The sequence below is a fragment of the Mesoplodon densirostris genome, chromosome 1 (genome assembly GCF_025265405.1).
Source record: "Mesoplodon densirostris isolate mMesDen1 chromosome 1, mMesDen1 primary haplotype, whole genome shotgun sequence".
Taxonomy (NCBI): domain Eukaryota; kingdom Metazoa; phylum Chordata; class Mammalia; order Artiodactyla; family Ziphiidae; genus Mesoplodon; species Mesoplodon densirostris.
The window spans coordinates 205015827-205028712 of record NC_082661.1 but is presented as its reverse complement, the minus strand read 5'-3'; the positions used below and the strand labels follow the sequence as shown (position 1 = coordinate 205028712).

Sequence of the window (12886 nt, the reverse complement as noted above, 5' to 3'; positions counted from 1 at the left end):
CAAGCTTAGAACTACTACAGCTTCCTCCAGAGAATTGCCCTCGCCTTTGGCTGAGAGGAGCTGCCCCTCCCAGAGAGGCTTGGGGCCTTACTCTCCCCTCTCCCATCAGCCCACCTAGATTAGATTTCAAAACTCACTTTTTGCGTAGGTGGAGTTGGGGGGAATGATGCCTCCACCACATAATCAGCAGGTAATGTGGTTATGAGTCTGTGACTTTGTGCTGATTGCATGCTGTCAATTAAAATGATCCTTCTTCCGACCTATAAATAAAATCTACCTTGTGACTTGGAATTTTTTTTGTCAAGTCAAGCGTTAATAACTTTCTCTAAGTCTGATTAGGGAATTATTTCCAGATGAGAGCTCTGATACATCTTTTTGGACAAGCTGTCAAACCCACACTTCATCAAAGGTGCCTCACCTCTGTGATGACTTGCATCTTTTGGAGGTAATAGATCTTCAGACTTATAAAATAGAGGTAGGAGGTGGTGTGTGAGTTCCTCTCATCAAATTGCATTGATGTGAAGCTCCAGAGAGAGGTATTGGATTCTGTTTCCATGGCAACTGCTTCACTGTTCAAGGGGAAAAACAGGACAGCAATTGAAGTCTGTATTAATAGCAGCTCTAAATATAATCAGTAATGTGTTGAAATCAAGTGAAAGAATCACAAAAAAGCAATAGGTAAATCTTACAACCATGCAGGGTGGGGTTGAAAAATGAGGTGTTGTACGGATATTATTGCAACTACAATATGCTTTAAGAATTAGAGGAATGGGGGCTTCCCTGGTGGCACAGTGGTTAAGAATCCGCCTGCCGATGCAGGAGACACGAGTTTGAACCCTGGTTCGGGAAGATCCAACATGCCACGGAGCAACTAAGCCCGTGCTCCACAACTACTGAGCCTGTGCTCTAGAGCCCGCGAGCCACAACTACTGAGCCCACGTGCCACAACTATTGGAGCCCACACGCCTAGAGCCTGTGCTTCACAACAAGAGAAGCCACTGCAATGAGAAGCCCGCACACCGCAAGGAAGAGTAGCCCCCTCTCGCCACAACTGGAGAAAGCACGCATGCGACAATGAAGACCCAATGCAGCCAAAAATAAAATAAATTCAAAAGACTAGACTTAAAAAAAAAAAAGAATTACAGGAATGGTTGGTGACAGATATATTTTTGAGGAGAATCAACTATTATTTTATTTGCCCATTTATTCAGGTGAATGAATCTGAATCTGTAGAATCCTGATCGTATGTCATCCACGAGTAGGATCTGAAGGCACAGAGGTATGTCAGGACTCTCCCTTTCTTACAGGCTCTTATGGTTTTATGGGGACAATAGAAAAAAACCTACTGTGATTATAACGATGCTTTATTCGTCTACCCAACACCATTCTAAGTGTTTCCCACCGTGTAGCAGTCAGGAGGTTAAGGATTTGTACGGGATTAATATCACACGCAGCTCCAGGGATAATTCAAAGTCATTTACTATAGTTATTGGTTCAGCAGTAAGCGGGTAACCAAAGTGTAAACCTATATGACATTCTTTCATCTATAGGGACTGGCTTCTGCACGAAGCTCAGAAATCTTGTTTGGTGGCTGTGAGATGCTTATAATTTTTTTTTCTCCTAGAGGTGAAAGAGGGGTCACGTAGAGTCTGTTGCTTCAGGAAGCTACCCACCTGGGGATCAGCCTGAGGAAGTCAGCTGTTGACAAGGGCACAGCCAAAAGAGTGAAGAGAATCATAGCCAGACGTGACCCAGCGACACTGAGGCCAGTTCTATCCCTGACGGTTCCAGTGACACCAGCCAAGACGATTTCTTTTTGTGGGTGCTTGAATTGGGTTTTTAGGTTTCCTGCTGCCTGGAAACAAAAAAAAGCATGGCACCAATGACAAATTACAATACCATGGAATAAGTAGAGTATTGGAAATAAGCAGAGGGAGTGACATACAGAGGAAAAATAAATCAGGGAGAGAGAGGAGGTGACAACGGACTCATCTGGCAGAAAGGAGTGCAGGAAAGATCAAAAAGGTCCTCTCTTGTGAGGGAGAGAAAATTCATCGCTTCTGTCAGCGTAGCTCCGGACTATTGCTGGAGAAACAGGCCTCTCCTAACCCAGGCTCTATGCCCGGGGGGATGTGCCATGGGCCCAAAGGAGCTTGAGTCCAGGTGCCCTTCACTTACACTGCCCTTTGCTGGGTGGATGTGCTAACCACAGCTTCACATCAGCACCTTGCCCCCTGGATGGAGGTCACCCTCCAAAGCCTGGTGGTGTTTCTGGGCCATGGGCAGGGGAGGGGTGCCAACAGCACTGCTTCTACTTTTCCTGACCTCCAGTTCACAGCCCCTGGTGGACCCCATGGAGCACGTGGCCCTTAGCTTTGACCCCGAGGATGGGTGCTGCTTCCTGCCCTTCTTCAGGCCTGCTCTGCACACTCACAGCCCAAGGTTGCCCAGCCACGTGCCCAGCCATGTGAGGGAAAGGTGAATGCAGACTTGGGGTCACCCTCTGTGCCGATCCTCTCTCCTCAAACCCAGTGCCTCTGGCTTCGTGGACCCCACGTGTGTCTCAGCCTGTGAGACCCCTGACTTCTTCTCGGGCCCTTGTTGCCCTGGCCACAAGTTGGAAGATGCCCACGGGAGACTTCTGAGGTGACTCGAGTCCCCGGTGTGTATCCCTTTCTAGGGATTCCAGCTGCTGCAAACCACTTCTGCTTACTCTCCAAGGCCTTCAAAGGATTGCTTATATGTGTTTACAACTTTTAAAGTTAATTTTGGTAGAAGATTTCATTCAATATAAGCTACAGTGTTGGGCTCAGGGCTCAAAATTGAATCCATTGAATTTTAATTTCTATTATCGTTTCTAAACGTTACTTTAAAATTTCTTTTAAATATGTGCTCAATCATTTTTAATCCCCTCTTATTGCATGCTCACTTTGTTGTCCCTTAAACATTATTTATATAGTATATACTAAATTTATATTTGGATTCTAATTCTAAAATTTCTTTTTTTTTCTTTTGAATATTGGTGATTTCTGATAGTCATCTCATATAAACTGATATTCTTTTGTGGAAAATTTAAATTTGAGAATTGTTTCTTTTTAGAGAACTTGCAAACCGTGGTTATATGTTTTTCCTTATTTGTCCTCAGTCTAGGTTTAAAGTACAAAGGTCTTTGAGAGTAATGGCCTCTGACATAATGCTGAAGCAGAAGTTATACATTTTATTCTTGAATTGTGCTCTCTGTGGAAAACTTAGAAAAGTGATAAAATGTTTAGTGATGAACTTAGATTCACTAAGCTTCTCAGACAGTTAAAAGCTTCAGCTGTTGAAGTCCCATACTCATCTTTTATTTTTTTTTTATTTTATTTTTTGTGGTACGCGGGCTGCCTCTCACTGCTGTGGCCTCTCCCGTCACGGAGCACAGGCTCCGGCCGTGCAGGCCCAGCAGCCATGGCTCATGGGCCCAGCCGCTCGGCGGCACGTGGGATCTTCCCGGACCGGGGCACGAACCCGTGTCCCCCCGCATCGGCAGGCGGACTCCCAACCACTGCACCACCAGGGAAGCCCCCATACTCATCTTTTAAATGTTTTAAAATTTATTTAAAAATTAATATATTTTAGGGGGAAATTTATTCACCTGTTAGCTAAAATTTGACTAATTTTAAAGGATTTTTTTTTCTTAAAGAAAAGGACAATGTCTTTTTTTCCAAGGTCCAATAAGTGAATAAGTGAAAATAAGCTTTGGTTTGGTTTGAAACTTACGACAGATTGGTAGTTGAATTCTTCATCAAACTAAAGTGAATAATCTATAAAACTAATCAAAGCAGTCTAGTTCTGCCACTTGGCAAATGGCAAATTTGACCTGATTAGAACTGTCATATTTGAGGCTGTGTGTAGGAGGTATCTGCTTAAGTGTGTTGAGACCAGACAGGATGGGAAGAATTTGGGTCTGAAACCAGACATTATATCTGGGCAGCTCCTAAGGTGGTGGCTGGGGAAGAGGGTGGAGAACAGACAGAGCTGAAAGCTCTTGGGGAGTCTGGCTTGGAAGATGGGATCCCAAACTCCCCTTGACAGCGAGATCCGAGAAGAAGAGCAACCCTCTTCTCCACAGCTACGTCCAAAGGGACTCGACAGTGCCTGTCACAAAGTACTTGCTGCAAGGATATTTTAAATGAAAAAAACAAAAAGACTAATGTAGGAGTCTAAAGATATGGCAACAGACACCTCAAGCTCTGATAACCCCTTACAAGGAGGGAGATACCTGCCTGGTGAAGGACCGTCTAAAACCGTCCAACAGCTCGGTGATGCTGCCCCTGAGCTGTGAGCAAAAGGCAGTGGTCAACTCTGAATCTCTTTCTGGCCATGATAAGTAAACATTTCTAAAGTCTATTTTCCCCCACCACAGTGTCCTGGTAATGACTGAGTTAACTTCTTTTTGGTATGCTAAGGGCTTTTATTTATTAATTCATCTAATCCTCACACCAACCCTATGAGGTGCTATTATTAAGAAAAGTAAAACCAATATTAAAGTATTATACTTCTATTGTCATCAGTCATTATTGTTCTGGTAATATTGTTCTGGAGGTCTAACCAGCTGGAAGATGTCAAACCACCCGAGGAGGAGTCCTTCCCAGTATGATCCACACGTAATACCTTGCATGACAAACGCCCCGTGATGTCAGTTACATTGCTAAAGATCTCCTGACTGTAGCCTCCCAGCGGTTACCATAGACTAATTTTAAATAAAGGCAAAAATCACTGAAGGTTTGAATCCAAAGTAGCCAGCAGAATGTACCTGATTATCTTTTAAGTCCTTTGCTAAGTATAGAAGGAAATAGTGAATCAAATTCTGGATAATTTGCTGGATTAGTAATTCAGTAAGATCGATGACTGTTTCTTGAACATGAAACGAAGTGTTGATCAATGTTTTACCCACTGGTGTTTTCTTATAGTCTCCTTAGAGAAAGCTCAGTCATCCGTGTCATCCTTGCAAGAAAAAGAGAGCAGGTGAATAAGCCATGAATTCTGTGGATCAAGCACTGTGCCAAGTGCTTTATGTACATATAGCATATAATTTAATTGTTAGAACAACACTTGAATTAGATACAATAACCTCAGTTTTGCAGATGAGGAAATTGAGCAAAATGAACTTTCTTGGTGTCTTAGCCCAGGCTACTATAAGAAATTACCATAGACTGAGTGGTTAAAACAACAAACATTTATTTCTCACTGTTCTGGAGGCTGGAAGGCTGAGATCGGGGTGCCAATGTGGCCAGGCTCTGGTTGAGAGCCCTCGCCCTGGTTGGCAGGTGGCTGTCTTCTTGCTGTATCCTCACCCGGCCCAGAGCAGAGAGAGAAGAGGCATGCTCTTCTGTCTCTTCTTACAAGGGCACTAATTCCACCACAAGCGCATCACCTTCATGATCTCACAACCTCCCGAAGGCCTCATCTCAAAACACCATCACATTGGCCACTAGAGTTTCAATATGTGAATTTTGAGGAGAGACAACATTCAGTCCACAGCACCTGCCAAAAGCACCTCGCTAAGAATATTTTGTTTACAAGTTCCTCAGCTCCACTGAGTTTAAATGCAGATTTACTGTCATCAGCTCTGTTGTCTGGCTGTTTCTATATCCTAAGTAATTAGTGCAAAGGTAAAGCAAAGAGCATTGCCTTTGAGCTGGTGATGACCTCAATCAAGGTTGTCTTCATACTCCAAAGACCTGCAAAATAATGTGCCTTTTGAACCAAAGCATTGGTTATTTCCTGTAGGGAAATAATTGGGGTGTGTTATATTTAGAGAAGCAACATGTTCATTCTTATAAAAATAATTGATTTTCTTCTACGTGTACAGTGCTTTGTATCTGTTCACCTTTTTAATTGCAGAACCCATTCCAAGCTTCTTACCAAAGTTCTTTGGCTTATAATTTTTGGCTACGATACACATTACATGTGGCCATGGGAACCTGAGGACTGCCTTTTGGAAACCACTGTGATTTTACTGTAAAAGGTATCTTTATGGACGCAGAACTGGTGCTGGCCTGTAGAGGATCTGATTTCTTTCTGTGATTTTCCTCCACAACCAGCCATGAGGGGGCTCCTGGTTTTCATTCCATGATTGTGAATGGCAGTCTCTCTCAAATTTCTTCTTTTCCCAGTATTTACAGGTTATGACCTTGCTTTGAGCAAGGGGCTCGAATCATAGGGCTGGGTGGTGAAGGCGAATGGCTGAGTTTGTGATGTAACCTGTTCTCTGTGTGTTCTAATCCAATGGATGCAATGTCTAGGAGGAAATAGAACACTATTCATAAAGGGAGAAAAGGTACAGAGCGGCCTCACATAATGTGGTTTTGAGTCTTCTGAACTTCTTACTTATCCTTCCTCTTTTGGCATTTTCCTCTCTTCTTCCTGGCCTGCCCCATTCTTTTTTTTTTTTTTTTTTTCGGTATGCGGACCTCTCACTGCTGTGGCCTCTCCCATTGTGGAGCACAGGCTCCGGACGCACAGGCTCAGCGGCCATGGCTCACGGGCCCAGCCGCTCTGCGGCATGTGGGATCTTCCCGGACCGGGGCACGAACCCATGTCCCCTGCATCGGCAGGCAGACTCTCAACCACTGCGCCACCAGGGAAGCCCTGCCCTATTATTTTTGGGGTTTGTCCACCAGGGCAATGGGTCTCAAGCCTAAGCATGCATCAGATAACTGGAGGGCTCGTTCCCATACAGATTACAAGTCCTCTCCTCCAGAATTTCTAATTTAGCAGATCTGGAGTGAGGTTGAAGGGTTGCATTTCTAATAAATTCCCAGGTGGAGCTGATACTGCTGGTCCAAGGCCAGAGTTTGAAAACCACTGGTGTAGGGATTCTCAGCTGCCAACTGGTAAACTGCCAACGTCTGGAAGTGGGACAGGGAGGATGGGCTCTTCCCTGACCTTGCACCCCATTTCCTGCCTGGTAGCCAGCGTGTACTGCTAGGGCCTCGGTGTCTCAGAATAAAACATGAAAATCGTTCCATCAAGGTTTGCCTGTAGTTCTTTCCTGGGGCTTGAATGCATAGGGTGGACGGGCCAGATACATGACACTAACATATTCTGTCTTTTCTAATCCAGCTTCTGTATCAATTTATAACCGTGTGTGTGTGGTTTTCAGAGCCCAACAATTTATCAGATGTACCACACATGTCTGAACCATCGTGGGGAACACAACTGAGTCTCAAAACGAGATACAAGTGTAAAAACGACCCCAGATTTCTCTCTGTCTTCTCTTCCTGTACTTTTAAGGTGTTTATTTGTAGCTCCATTTCTAATGTGCCCAGTTTAATCGAAGATCGCCAGGGGGCTTTCCTTCCTTTACTTGTACTCCCCCAGCAGCTTATTTCTTTGACACCAACTTGCTTTAGGGGAGGAGAGGAGAGATCCGTCCTCTGCACTAGTTTCCTGCAAGGAGCCTAAGGATCGAGAGTGCTTTATCCCATCTTCATCCTTCCACACAGGCTGAAAACCACTGCTGCTTGGGGCATCCTGTCCTAAGACAAGAACGACCCAGGGCCAGCTTGTCTGTCTGTCCTGGCTTCCCTGGGAGTGTGGGTTGGAAACAGAGAATTGAGGCCTTCAGTATCCACGGCTGAAACAGAGAAGCTTAGTTGTCTAGACTGTCTGGGGCTTTTAGAAGGAACTTACCTCAGACTTAACCTACTTTTTCTGTACTCCACAATGAGTCTGTGTGTTCTTGGGTTTTAGAATTATAAAACAAATGCTGATTATTATCACATGCATAGACCATCTAATTATCTAGAAGTGAAATGACAACCCTACGAATATGTGTTGCTTCCGACATGTGTCAACTTGACTGTCATATATTTTACCTGTTTCCTATACTATGCTGTGTTTCTGGAAACATTGCTCAGTTTCTGGGCACGTGGCGGGACCATCCTAACACAAACACAACTTTAAATAAATGGAAGCAACATTCCTAGGGAGATGAGGCTAAAGGGATTGTTGTGGGAGATTTCTACACCGGGAAAAGGCAAGGTTACTCTTCACCAGATATAAGAGTAGACAGAGGGGAGGAGACCCAATGCAGTGAAAGGCCAGCCTGTTCATCCCCTAGAAATAGGCCTATTGGTGCTCTCTTGGTCGCACGTGAGAGATGGACCTAGGACACTCAGCATCACTTCATAGATGGGTAAGTCTAGCTTTGAGAAGACATGGGGTTTTCTTTGAAAGTGCTTCTCCTGTTGAGACTAGGTGTGGTGGCATGGGTCCATAGGAGAAGTGTCCTTAGCAGTGACCATCAGTGTCAGATAAAAGTGCCCGTATTTCTACAACACATAACACAAAACCTGTAACTTCTTTCTAAGGTTTTAAAGACAGATCTAAGCACTACGGAAGGAACCACCACTTCTTGGTACCAATTAAACCCCTTTGTAACAACATTTCAAAGCTTATCAGGCTAAGAGTGTTTCAGCAACAGATCAGGCCAGCTTGGTCCCGCCCAGGCCTGCTGTTAGGATGGGTAGCAAAAGTACTAGCAAATTCCTCATGACAAGCAGGACAGAGGGCAGACCCAAGAACCGAGGCTAAAGCCAGGATTATGGTTCTAAGAGAGCGGTGGGTCGGTCCTACAGGTCAGGAGGATGGTGGGCAAGTGTTAGGGACCCTGGGGGAAGGTCTGGACAGCACAGACCAGGGATAGAGTATCCATCTGTGGGTCTATAGTCTATGTAACAAGTCTGGGTCAACCATAGCAAGGAAAAGCTTAACACTTAGCCCTTCAGTGACTGGAGCCCTTACCTATCCCTCTGGTGGGTGAGCTTGTTCTCACGGCAGCAGCAAACAGTACACCTGACAGACGTGGGGAAAGGAGATTCCTTCCTACTGTCGGCCCTGGTCCTGGACTTCTCCCAGGTTGAAGGAGAAACAGCCTTTCCACACGTGGATCTTTCCCTTGGAAGACCTGAAGAATTTAAAGATTATTTCCCTGACAGTAAAACCTAATGAGTATCACTTGACTGTGAAAAGCTGTTAATCTGCCTCTGAAACTAGCCATTTAACCTTTAGAAGAGTGAATTATAACCCTGCACATTGGACATTTTTCAAACTATGGATTTCTGGGCCCCTCCTCACAGCAATTAAAGAAGAATCTCTGGGGAGCTGGATGGGACCTAGGCATCTATTTTTCAAATTTTCAGTGATTTCATTGTTCTTCAAGTTTTAAATTTAATTCTTGAATGATGAAAGTATCAGGACCTCTTCATTGTAAATAAAAACAGATGTAAAACATTATTACTCTCTCACTCCCTTTCTGTATGGGGGTATAATAGCTATATCCACAATATAAAGAATATAAATGAATATTTGTTTACCCACCACCTCTTTCAGTTTTATTAAAGGATAAGATATATATGGAAAAGTGCACAAATAGTAAATGGATAGCCAAGGAATTATTCCCAAATAAATATCATCTAGGTCAAGAAATAGAACATTAGGGAGTTCCCTGGTGGTCCAGTGGTTAAGACTCAGCTCTTTCACTGCAGGGGCCCAGGTTCAATCCCTGGTCAGGGAACTAAGATCCCGCAAGCTGCATGGCATGGCCAAAAAAAAAAAAAAAAATAAATAAATAAAAGAAAGAAATGGAACATTGCTACAAACCCATGTTACTTCTCCATAAAGATATAAAAAATTCCCGGGTTATTTTAGTGGGCCACACCATTGTCTTATTGTCTACCTTTCCACTTTGTTTTGCTCATAGATTTATTTTTTAATGGAGAGAGAATACTTTAGGTATGAGGTAATATTATCGTATCAGTCTCTCTCAGCTAATAATATTCAGAGCAGTAACAAATATTTTGAGTGTTCTATGTGTCCTCATGTGGTGTATGTGAATATTATATCGTGACAACAAATTTTCAAACCGTGACTCACTCAAGGAATTCAGGCTTATTTTTCTAAAACTGAATGGAACTTCGCTCTGGAGCCCCATGACACCTGACAGGAGAAAATACCTTTCTGTTCAGTTTCAGCCGTGACCTTGAGCAACAGATGGGAATGGTTGCACATTCCAAAGTGTGGTGTGGGATCTTGTGCCTGGGAAGGTGGCTGCTGTCTTGGGGAGCCTGAGGTTGCTGAGGCAGAGGATGTGTCTGTGTCTGTTGGACCATTTGTGGGCGATACATACAGGCCCAAGTGAGAAAGCCAGCCTGCTGGTCATCTCAAATGCTTTCCAAGAGAAGGGCCTGAAGAAACAAGGTGATCTCCGCAGAATAGTGGGCTGCCAGATTCCAAGGGGCTGAGCAGACATCGACAGCCAGCCAGAGAGGCCATGATCTTCAAAGTGACTGCACCTTCCCCCCTAGAGGGTCAGATTCACGCACCTGCCCAGCCCCGACAATTCACAATGTCAGAGGGCAGCAAGGACATTTTTGCTGTTTTCTCTCCCTTCCCACCACCTTTCACCTCTGGAACAGCCAGAGCCAAACTCAAAGCCAAGCGGGTGGGTGGGAGGATGAGGAATGGGTAGTCTAGACAGAAAAAAGCAATCCCAAGTGGATTTCCTTTCACCCTGTTCAGTAGATTTTGGCCATACTTTTTTGAGGAACAGCAAGCTGCCCGAGAGGGGAAAGGCTGTAAACATAAAAGAAATGTGAACATCTCGATTACTACATAGAATCTAACTTTTGATTCGATTTTGTGTGTGTATGTGTGTGTCTGCGGCTCAAATGATGGAGAAATTTTAAAAAGTCGGACTACAGAAACTACGCCTGAATTTTTATCCGAAAGAGTTGAAAAGGGCTACTAGTGACCAGAGTTGGTTTGAATAGGCAGTGGGAAGAATGATTCAAATTGTTTTCTGATTCTCTCTGCTGAGCCCTCTTTATCCAGTGTATTTGTAATATCAATATATTAGCTACACCCATGATTCCATGAGCTGGTTCCTAATTCTACCAGAGACCTTCCCCTTCTGCAGTGGTGACTCCCTGTCAGATGCCAGGGCTGGGAGAAGGGCCTCCAAGAAGTTCAATAGGTGTCAGGGACAAACATTTTGGGGGTGAGAGGAGGAGTCAACCAAGTTTACTAGGTCAGACAACTCTTATCTAATTCCCAAACATTTTGCCACTAAAAAAACCTGCTTTGGAAACAGCTAGCAGAGTCTTCTGTGTAGTAGAACCTGGCCTTGCCAAAGACTTACTTTTACTTTTTAAAGAGTTCAGGTCAGTTATTCTTCTGAATACTGAAAATAACAAGATAGTTTTACAAACTGGCTTGGTTATAGTTTCCTTTCAAAAAGTTAATATTTACTATCTAGAAAATAATTCTGGGCTCATGGAAGTGTGTTTTAAGAGTATTGCTACCATATGATCCAGCAATCCCACTCCTGGGCATATATCTGGAGGAAATCATGGTTTGAAAGGATACATGCACCCCAATGTTCATTGCAGTGCTGTTTACAATAGCCAGGACATGGAAGCAACCTAAATGTCCATCAACAGTGAATGAATAAAGAAGATGTGGTACATATTTACAATAGAATACTACTCAGTCATAAAAGAGAATGAAATAATGCCATTTGCAGCAACATGGATGGACCTAGAGATTATCACACTAAGTGAAGTAAGTCAGAAAGAGGAAGACAAATATATGATATCATTTATATGTGGAATCTAAAAAAAATGGTACAAATGAGCTTATTTACAAAACGGACTCACGGACTTAGAGAATGAACTTATGGTTACCAGGGAGGAAGGTGGTAGGAGGGATAGATTGGTAGATTGGGATTAACATATACACACTATGATATATAAAACAGACAACCAACAAGGACCTACTGTATAGCCCAGGGAACTCTACTCAATATTCTGTAATAACCTAAATGGGAAAAGAATTTGAAAAAGAATAGATACATGTATATATATAACAATCACTTTGCTGTATACCTGAAACTAACACAACATTGTTAAACAACTATTCTCCAATATAAAATAAAATTTAAAAAAAGAGTATTGGAGAACAAAGGAAATCAATCTGATGCTTAAGTTCTCATGCAGTTTACCCAGAATCTATGGGTGCTTCTAGGAAGAATCGTCTGAGTTTGAGTGCTACAGGAACAGTTCTAGTATAATTTTTGGTATTTGATCCCTTGGAAGTTTATCCTTTCCCTCTATACATATTCCAAAGCCTTGATCTTTTCTGCATTGTTAAATATAGTCTTTTTACAACTACACACCATACTCTAATTCCCACTCCCTGCCCTCACCCCCCTATAACAACCTTCTTTTCCTGTGGGGAAAACATTCCCTGTCCCCTGCCTGCCTGCGTGCCTTCTAGACTCTATTTGCTGTAGAAGCAAAAACAATAAGTCTAAGTGAGACCCGGAGGTCATCAACCCCTGCCTTTGTGCCCGGACATGCAAGCCACCTAAAGCAATCACTAACCTGTTTTTAAAAGAAACCTCCAATCAGGGAGAATCCACAACTTCTTTTTCTGAACTGTTGCACCGAGCAACGGCACACTATAAATGTCTCTTCCCACCGATGTGCACTCTTATCGGCCTGTTCTTTTTTCTCCCTCATTTGCATTAACCCTTTCTTGCCTTTTTATGAACTTCTGGGCCTTCTCTTCTCAGAAGCGGTGGGAGGCCAGTGTTACTCTGGGCACAGCCAGGATGGAAAGGTAAGTCCCTGGCAGCGGTGGTGCTCTAATCCCCGGTGGCTGGGATGGACAGAGAGGTGAATGCATTCACCTCATGAGGTGTTTATTTCACTGCTGCTAAGCGAACACTCTCTAATGCTTTGTAACACCCAAAAGACTGACACTTCTGAGTCTGTTTCCATACAGGACACTAGAGGGCTCCCAGGAGTTAAAAATAAGTGGAAAAATACGGCATTTGTTT

The 12886-nt window shown here is 43.5% G+C and overlaps 1 long non-coding RNA gene across 1 annotated transcript; it reads right to left on the bottom strand.

Annotated features, from left to right (window-relative positions):
- Window positions 1–428: 428 nt before the first annotated feature.
- LOC132499900 (uncharacterized) lies at window positions 429–12835 on the bottom strand. The gene is made up of 5 exons (XR_009533942.1): window positions 12429–12835; window positions 8791–8953; window positions 4796–4986; window positions 1674–1855; window positions 429–569 (listed from the first exon to the last, which is right to left on the bottom strand). It is a non-coding gene; the product is annotated as an uncharacterized LOC132499900 (long non-coding RNA).
- Between the last annotated feature and the right edge of the window lie 51 nt (window positions 12836–12886).